Genomic DNA, 7,969 nt, shown 5'->3' with positions numbered 1-7,969 from the left:
CCACAAATGGGGCTGATAATTTTTTGAATGCTGGGCTTGGATCGACTCACATGGGTTACCAAAATGGAACAACAATGATCTACCCAGATTCAACTAGGCCAGTTCCTTCAATTGAGACTAATGCTCTGATGGAGGTTGGGCTTGGAGCAAACAGGGGTATACAAAATGGTCCACCTTGTATTGACACAGATTTGGGGGTTATAGAAAATGCAATAAGCATAGGCCCAATTTTAACAAGGACTGGTCAACGTGAGCTTAGAAATGGGAATAAATTGGATACAGTTTTGCCTTTGAAAAGAGACAGTATGAAGTAAAATAAAGTTTTGGGGGCTTCGCATATTATGGATGATCTAATCATATGATGGGTGTGAATTCCCATTTTAACCCTACGTTCAACGATCCGATGGAGTCAATGGTGAAACTCAATAGCGAGGTCCTTGACCCTATGAGACATTTAGCTATTATTTTCAAGGATAATGGGGTACCTAAAAATATCAGTTCAAATGAAGGTGTTGATTCTTTTGGAAGAGGTAAAGGAATAATGATTTCAAAAGGAAGAGTTCAGGGGCCAAAGGTGGTTCTATCCAAAGTGGCTACACTATTAGCAAAATCATTTGGGATCGTGGGGGACAATTTAAAAACTCGGGTAATGCAAAGGTTCCGTTATCAAACTCCATGAACTCTATGGTCAAACTCATCAGCTCGTAGATCAAGAAAGAGATTGAGAAGGGAAGTTTGAACCATGATGGAAAAAATTGTGAGGAGGCTATTAATTAGCATTTACTGTAACACCCCAAACTCGGCCTAGATGTTATGGCCGAATCTGGCGATGTCACATGATAGGGTGTTTGAAAAATAGTGTTGTCGCGATAAAACCATTTTCGTTTGTTTACTATTCTTTACCTCTTATTAGTTCCAAAAACCTTTTACTTATTTAATCAGTTGATTCAAAACGTAACTCGTTGCGGAAGCTTTTAAAAAAAACAGTTTAAGTAATCGTGCGTTTAAGAGAAACCATTTGCTCTTTTGAAAACCGAGATTTCCTACGACTAGCAGTTACTAATCCATGAAGTAAGGAAAATAAAAACCAAAACAAATCTAAAAGTTCGTAAGTCCAAATTACAACCAAATAAAATAAAAATAAAATAAATAAATAAATAAAACCAATACTCAGATTAAAACCATGAAAGTCCAAAATCGTGGTCACCGCCGAGTCCTCTACCGCTCCGATCCGTCTAGGTCTGGGGATTACCTGTGCACATTAAGTAGAGGGGAGTGAGTTTACGTAAACTCAGTGTGTAATCCCATAGAAAACAAACAACAGTAAACATAGTGCACAATTAAAAGCAGTCTGGGCCTAAGCCTTTTTAGTATCAATAGCAATTTGGCCTTAGCCCAATTCAGTATCAGTATCAGTAATGCACAAGGGCCTTAGCCCATCACAGTATCAGTAACAAATATACAGTATACAAAATCAAAGTCCTACCCAACTAGCCTCTACACACCATCTCCGTCCATCCCTACACTACATGTAGGGTTCAAAACACCCACCTATCCCTATACTCCAAATAGCACCGAATACAGCACATAAGCAGTAGTTTGCAGCTGAGCTGCCAGATATTAGACTTACAAGCCTTTCAATACACTTCCTCCAAATATCCATATCCCAACCCAATGGAATGCAACATATAGTAAATGACATGCTTATATGCAACTAACAGTAATCATACATAAATATATCAGTAAACAAGCATACATTATATATTCAGTTCACACATTTAGGGGTCTAAGTAGTGCTTACCAACCCTATAGTAGGTTTACAGTCGTCTTGGGTGACCCGTGCAACCTTAAAACACATTTTAGTAAAATGGGCTCACATGCCCATGTGGCCTGCCCGTATGGGCCCACACGGCCCAATTTAGCCTTCGCCGTGTGATCCATTTTTAATGTAACCCATTCTAGATAAATATTCATACATGTTTTTCCTCCTCCTCCTCTCCTTTCCACATTCTTAGTAAAAATATTTTTTCACAATTTACTTATATGTTCATTCAAAGCTATCTACTTGAGTCATTGTCACTAAATTATTTATATCTTGAGCTACAAAATTCAAAATTAAGATCTGCTTGATGATTTTGAAACTAGACTCAAATACCTTTCTACCATAAAATTTTTAGAATTTATGGTTTATCAAATAAGTATAGTAAAATCTTCAAATTTATCCCTATTCTGTTGTTTGATAGCTTCAACCTTTCCTTACTAAAAATTATTTATCTCTTAGTAAGGAATTTGGATGATGTTTCCGTTTGTTTCTCTTGAAAATAGACTCATTAAGGATTTAAACATATAAATCAAAATCATTCTAACCTTGTCTTACAAAATTTATTATATCTCATAATTTACAATTCCATTGCTTACACTGTTTCTTCCATGAAAAACTAGACTCAATAAACTTTACTTTCATGTTTTATTCAACCTCTCACTCAATTTTTACTATTTTTGATGATTTTTCAAAGTCAGGCTACTGCTGCTGTCCAAAACTATTTTAATGCAAAATGTTGATTTCCAAGTTTATAATACCCTTATTTCTTTTTTCTACAATTTTTCGCATTATTTTCTCTTATTCCTCTTATTTCTTGACAGTAAGCAATTTCGACATTTCACTGAATCATGTTTTCTGCGTTTCGGGTACACACCTATTACTAATTTGCTGTAAAAACACCTCCGAGCTTTCCAAGATCTAAATATTGCCATACCAAAGCCCAATTTAGTGATACTAACGAAACTAAAATGAAGTTACCACGAGTTGTATAACCTTTAGTCGTTAGAAATCTTACCCTCGATCGAGAACAGAAACTCCGCATGCTTAAGACGTCAATGGATGATCAGCAACCCCTTGATTAACTCCTAAACACCAAGCGTAAAACCCCTCTTTAGCCACTTAGCCAGAAACGTTAAGATTTAAGAAAGACGAAAACTTATCGAATGTGCACCCAACGTTACACAGAAGAGACGTTTGAAAAAAAGAATGATCAGTGAAAAAAAGAAAGCGAAAGGAAACGAGAAGAGAAGGTGAAAAAAGAGTAAAAATTCAGCAACAGGGGGAAAAGAAAAGCAAACGCCAATTTTTTTTGCAAGAAGGAGAAATCCGAAATTTGGAAAAAACAATAATATCAAGATAATTTGATAACCCACTAAAATCCCTTAATCCACTCCCCACACTTCCCACTACACATCCACTACTCGGTATTTTAGTTCAGTTAAAACTCCTACATGGCACCAATAGCAAAAATAGCTCCCTTGCATGCACAGGGATTCAAACTCAAGACCACCAGCATATTAAAACTCCACTTAACCACCGGACCAGCAAGCCCATTCTGATATATTTTTTCCAACAATTAAACTTAAGCCTACTGGGTAGGGTTAGGGCTTTATTCAGAAAAAATTTCAAAATTTGCGAAAGCCATGGCTTGACCTTGGGACCTCCCACACACATCCAGAACACTTAACTACTGAAGCAGATACATATTTTATGTCAAATTTATCAAAAGCCGAAATTAAAGTTTTGGGGAGTTAAATTTACAGTTACTTTTTTACCTTCTTTATTTTTTATTATATGACTATTTCTATTTTTCTTGGAATTTGTCAAAGGTGTGCTAGTAAGAAGTTTCTGCAAATTTTTCATGAATATAATCAAAAGTATAAACCAGATATTGTGGGTCTGTTAGAAACAAGAGTTAATGGTGGAAAAGTTGACTCAGTTATCCCTAATCTTGGTTTTCAATGTTCTCACCAGATAGAAACAATCAGTTTCTCTAGAGGTATTTGGATTGGCTGGAAGGAGTCACTTCGAGTTGAAATTCTTCGAATCCATCCTTAATTTGTTTTGACTCATGTTTTTGAAAATTCTTCCCAGTATCCTATTTTGTTATTTTTGTTTACAATAATTCTGATGGTCGTAAACGAATACGGCTTTAGGATGCTCTAAAGATGACTTTTCCAAGTAAAGGTTCTCCTTGGGTGGCAATTAGAGATTTTAACGCACTTTTAGATTCTAACGAAAAGAAAGGTGGGCGAGTTAGTGGGAAAAGATGTTCTTACTTTGTGGATTTTATGGATACGATTGGGATTCATGATTTTGGATTCAGAAGGGCTCCTTTCACATGGTATAGAGGTGGAGTCTATAAGCAGTTAGATAGAGCTATCAAGAATGATGTGTGGCTTGCGTCTTTTCCAAATTATTATGTGACTCACCTCCCTAGACTCAAGTCTGACCACAGGCCTTTGTTTTTATTATTTCATCCTAGGTTTCGTTCTGTTATGGGATGTCCTTTTCAGTTTCTAGCAGGATGGGTTGAACATTTAGAGTTTACTGACTTTGTTAAGAAGAATTGGAATTTTCATGGCTCAATGTCAAATACAGTGGCTAACTTTACAAGTAAAACAAAAGAGTCGAACAAGAAGGTTTATGGTCACATTGGGTCTCATAAAAAGGTTGCTTTATAAACTTGATTCTATTCAGCGGAATTTGGATTATTCTTAGTCGGATTCTCTATTTTAGTTGGATTTGAAAGTTAGGGAGGAGCTGGAACAGGTCTTGTATCACGAAGAACTTCTCTAGAAACAGAAGGCGAGATGTGATTGGCTCTCTTTGGGGGACCGAAATACAAAATTTTCTCATAGGCGTACTCTTAGAAGAAGAAACCAAAGTCAAATTATGGCTCTAAAAAATAATAGAGAATAGTGGATTTTTTATGATGAAGACTTGCGGCATGAGGTGATTCCATTTTTCAACAATTTATATGGTAAAGACCCGGGACCGATAAGGGGACTTCCTACTAGTTCTTTCCCACAAGTTGAGGATGGCAAGATCCAATTTTTGAGTAAGCCTATCACTGATGAGGAAATAAAGACTGCTTTGTTTGATATAGAACCCCTAAATGCTCCGAAAAGTGATGGATATCATGCTCTCTTCTTCTAGAGTCAGTGAGATCATATTAGGGGATCAATTTGTGTGTAAGACCCTTATACTCGGTTCGACCCAAGGAACCTGATATAGAAATATTTAATTTGGTACCAAAGTGATTTTGGCCAATCACTAATATATTTGAACATTAAAAAAAATAAAGTTTTCATAACTTATATTTTAGTCCCTACTACTTGGAACACACTTGATCTTCCTAAGTACATGTCATTCTATTCAAAATTTTGAAACATACCCTCTTGACACTTGAAGATGTGATGAGATGGATGTCCAGGACCTTAATTACAACTCTTCAAAATCATTGTACCTACGCGTTGAAAATAAACGCGTTAAGTTGGTGATGACTTAGTAAGTACCCATGATATTTAAATTATATTAAATTTCTTAATTTCCAATATCTCATTTCTTTGTTTATTTATCATATTCATTTGTAACTTTTTACTTATTTCACAATGTAGTCCTTAAGTCCTCAAATCAACTTATAAAAATTACTACTCTTTTTATACATGTATCATATTTCACCATTTAGTGTCATTTTTCATGATTTTCTCACTATTTCTTTTGCAATTTATTTTTAATTCAATATTTCAAACATGAATCAGAGAGAAACATTTACCTAGTAACGAAAATTATTTACCTTTTTAGTAGGGGCCTAGTAGACTAAATAGAACACTTAGGATATATAGAACTGATACAGAGGTGTCTTATTATGCATTATTGAACAGAGAGCACTAAAGTGTTATACAAAAAGCACAAATGTGCTAATCAGATAGCACTGACATACTAATAATTGAAGAGCGCGCTAGGTTCCCTTAATGGCATGCCACTAATATCCTAGTAGTTCTAATCTCGTCTACTTGGGCAACTTATATCATGCACACATATCACTTTTACACTTTTCGCATAATGTTTTTACATACTTTACAATTTAATCATTATAACAATAATCCATATACTTATATCTTTACTATTTTTAATACATGTAATATATTTCTAAATTAAATATTCATCCATAATTCTCTAATAATCCTTATCATGTATTTCACATATCACTTTTATATGTTTTGTAATTTAGTCATTAGCACAATATTTCGTGTAGCAATATATTTATTTTAATAACACATATAACATAATTCAATACTTATTAATATTCCAAAATGCACTACAACATCAATTTTTCTCATTCTAAGTGTTATACACTTCACTTTTCTATTTCTAATATAATTTTTTTTCCAAATTTATGATTTAACCTTTAATTTTCACTACTTAGGAAATAATTGTAGGTTGGATTACAAAATTCATATATTATTTTATTTTTCACTATGTGCTTTATTATCAATATTTCCTTGTAAACTTTTATAACTTTTCAATTTAATCACCTTTTTCATAAAAGTTCTCTATTTATTATTACACAATTTTTTTTTTGACATCTCACTTAATTCACATAATTAATTTCAATATCTTTTTTCCACATCAAATTTCTATGTATTTCACTTGTATTATTTTCACCACATATATTTCTCAAATCTTTCAATTTAGTCTTTATTTCCATAAATTTTCACATTTTCCCATGATTTCACTTATTTAATACTTTGTATATTTTTCACTAACACATAACTCAACTATTATATTTTTATTATAATTTCCTACTTCACATAGTAAATTATTTCACACTATTTTTATTTTTATTTACTTAATTACCACTTACTTTACAAAAATCACATTTTAATCCTTAAATAACAAGAAAGTTCATGGGTACTTACCTCTTTTTTATCAAAATCTCTTGTTTTTCTCTTCTCTTACCACTTGATTCACTTACTCAACCTCTCTCTTCATCAACATGTCAAAAACACAATATTTTCTCATGAGAAATCTTTACTTTAACACCATTTTTATGCTTTTCTATCACTACTAAACTTAACAATAACATAAAACCTTAACATCCATACCTTATTCTCTTGAAACCAAACTTTAACTTCACTTTCTCTCTCCTCCAACTTCTATTTTCTTGAATCTAACTTGATATTCTACCTCCCTATAGTCTCCTTATTATTTTTCTCTCTTGGTGGCTATGGAAATTCTTTTGATTTCAAAGTGAAAATGACGGATTTTTGGTGAAAGGACCAAATTGTAAAGGAAAGAAATTTTCTTTCTTTCTTTTCTTCTTCTCACGTTGGAACCATGGAAAGATGATGAGAATTCATCATCTTTCTTTCCTTATATACTAAATAAAATAATAATTAAATATACTTAAATGTCAAATCAAAATATTAATAAACTAATATTTATTTATTTAGTTAATCTAAAATATCACCAATATCATCATTATTCTTCAAATATCTTTCTTGCTAGATGACCATATTGCCCTTTATGATCTTTCAAAATTCCTCCATTGAGTCATCACTCATTCTAGTAAATTGCGATTTAACCCCTCATACTTTTTCCACTTATTTAATTTGGTCCTAATTCATCCATTTTCCTTAGTTTTTAGATCCTTCTACCCTTAAAATATTTTCACTATTGGTCCTTCAAATTTTTTATATTTATACTTTAACCCCTCAAATTTTAAGTATTTACTCTTGGGTCACAAAACTTTTCTCACTTTTGCGATTTAATCTTTTCTTGAATTAATACATAATAATATACTCCCCAAACAGATTTTGTTGACATAACTCAAACTTTTTCCTTTTTTTTTTCACTTTATTTCCTTATTTTATTGTATTAAAAATAATATCTCACTTTCTTACTGTAGCAACTTTCGGGGTGTTACATTGTGCATGGGTCAAAAATATATTTACTTTGGGAAAAATGGACCCGGCGCTCAACAATACTTTAATTATTCAAACTCCAAAGGTTTCGAACTCCAGAATGTTTTTCTCAGTTTTGGCCTATTAGTTTGTGCTCAGTTCTCTATAAGTTGGTGATGAAGATCATTGTCAATCCATTTAAGTTGGTTTTTCCGAGAATTATCGGCCAAGAGTAGAT

The 7,969-nt window shown here is 33.0% G+C and overlaps 1 long non-coding RNA gene across 1 annotated transcript; it reads right to left on the bottom strand.

Moving 5' to 3' along the window:
- Positions 1–1,072: 1,072 nt before the first annotated feature.
- LOC128290332 (uncharacterized) lies at positions 1,073–5,236 on the bottom strand. The gene is made up of 3 exons (XR_008280078.1): positions 5,220–5,236; positions 2,838–2,907; positions 1,073–1,252 (listed from the first exon to the last, which is right to left on the bottom strand). It is a non-coding gene; the product is annotated as an uncharacterized LOC128290332 (long non-coding RNA).
- Between the last annotated feature and the right edge of the window lie 2,733 nt (positions 5,237–7,969).

Source organism: Gossypium arboreum, chromosome 3 (genome assembly GCF_025698485.1).
Source record: "Gossypium arboreum isolate Shixiya-1 chromosome 3, ASM2569848v2, whole genome shotgun sequence".
NCBI lineage: Eukaryota > Viridiplantae > Streptophyta > Magnoliopsida > Malvales > Malvaceae > Gossypium > Gossypium arboreum.
The sequence above is the reverse complement of the archived record's forward strand: the minus strand, read 5'-3'. Positions and strand labels throughout refer to the sequence as shown.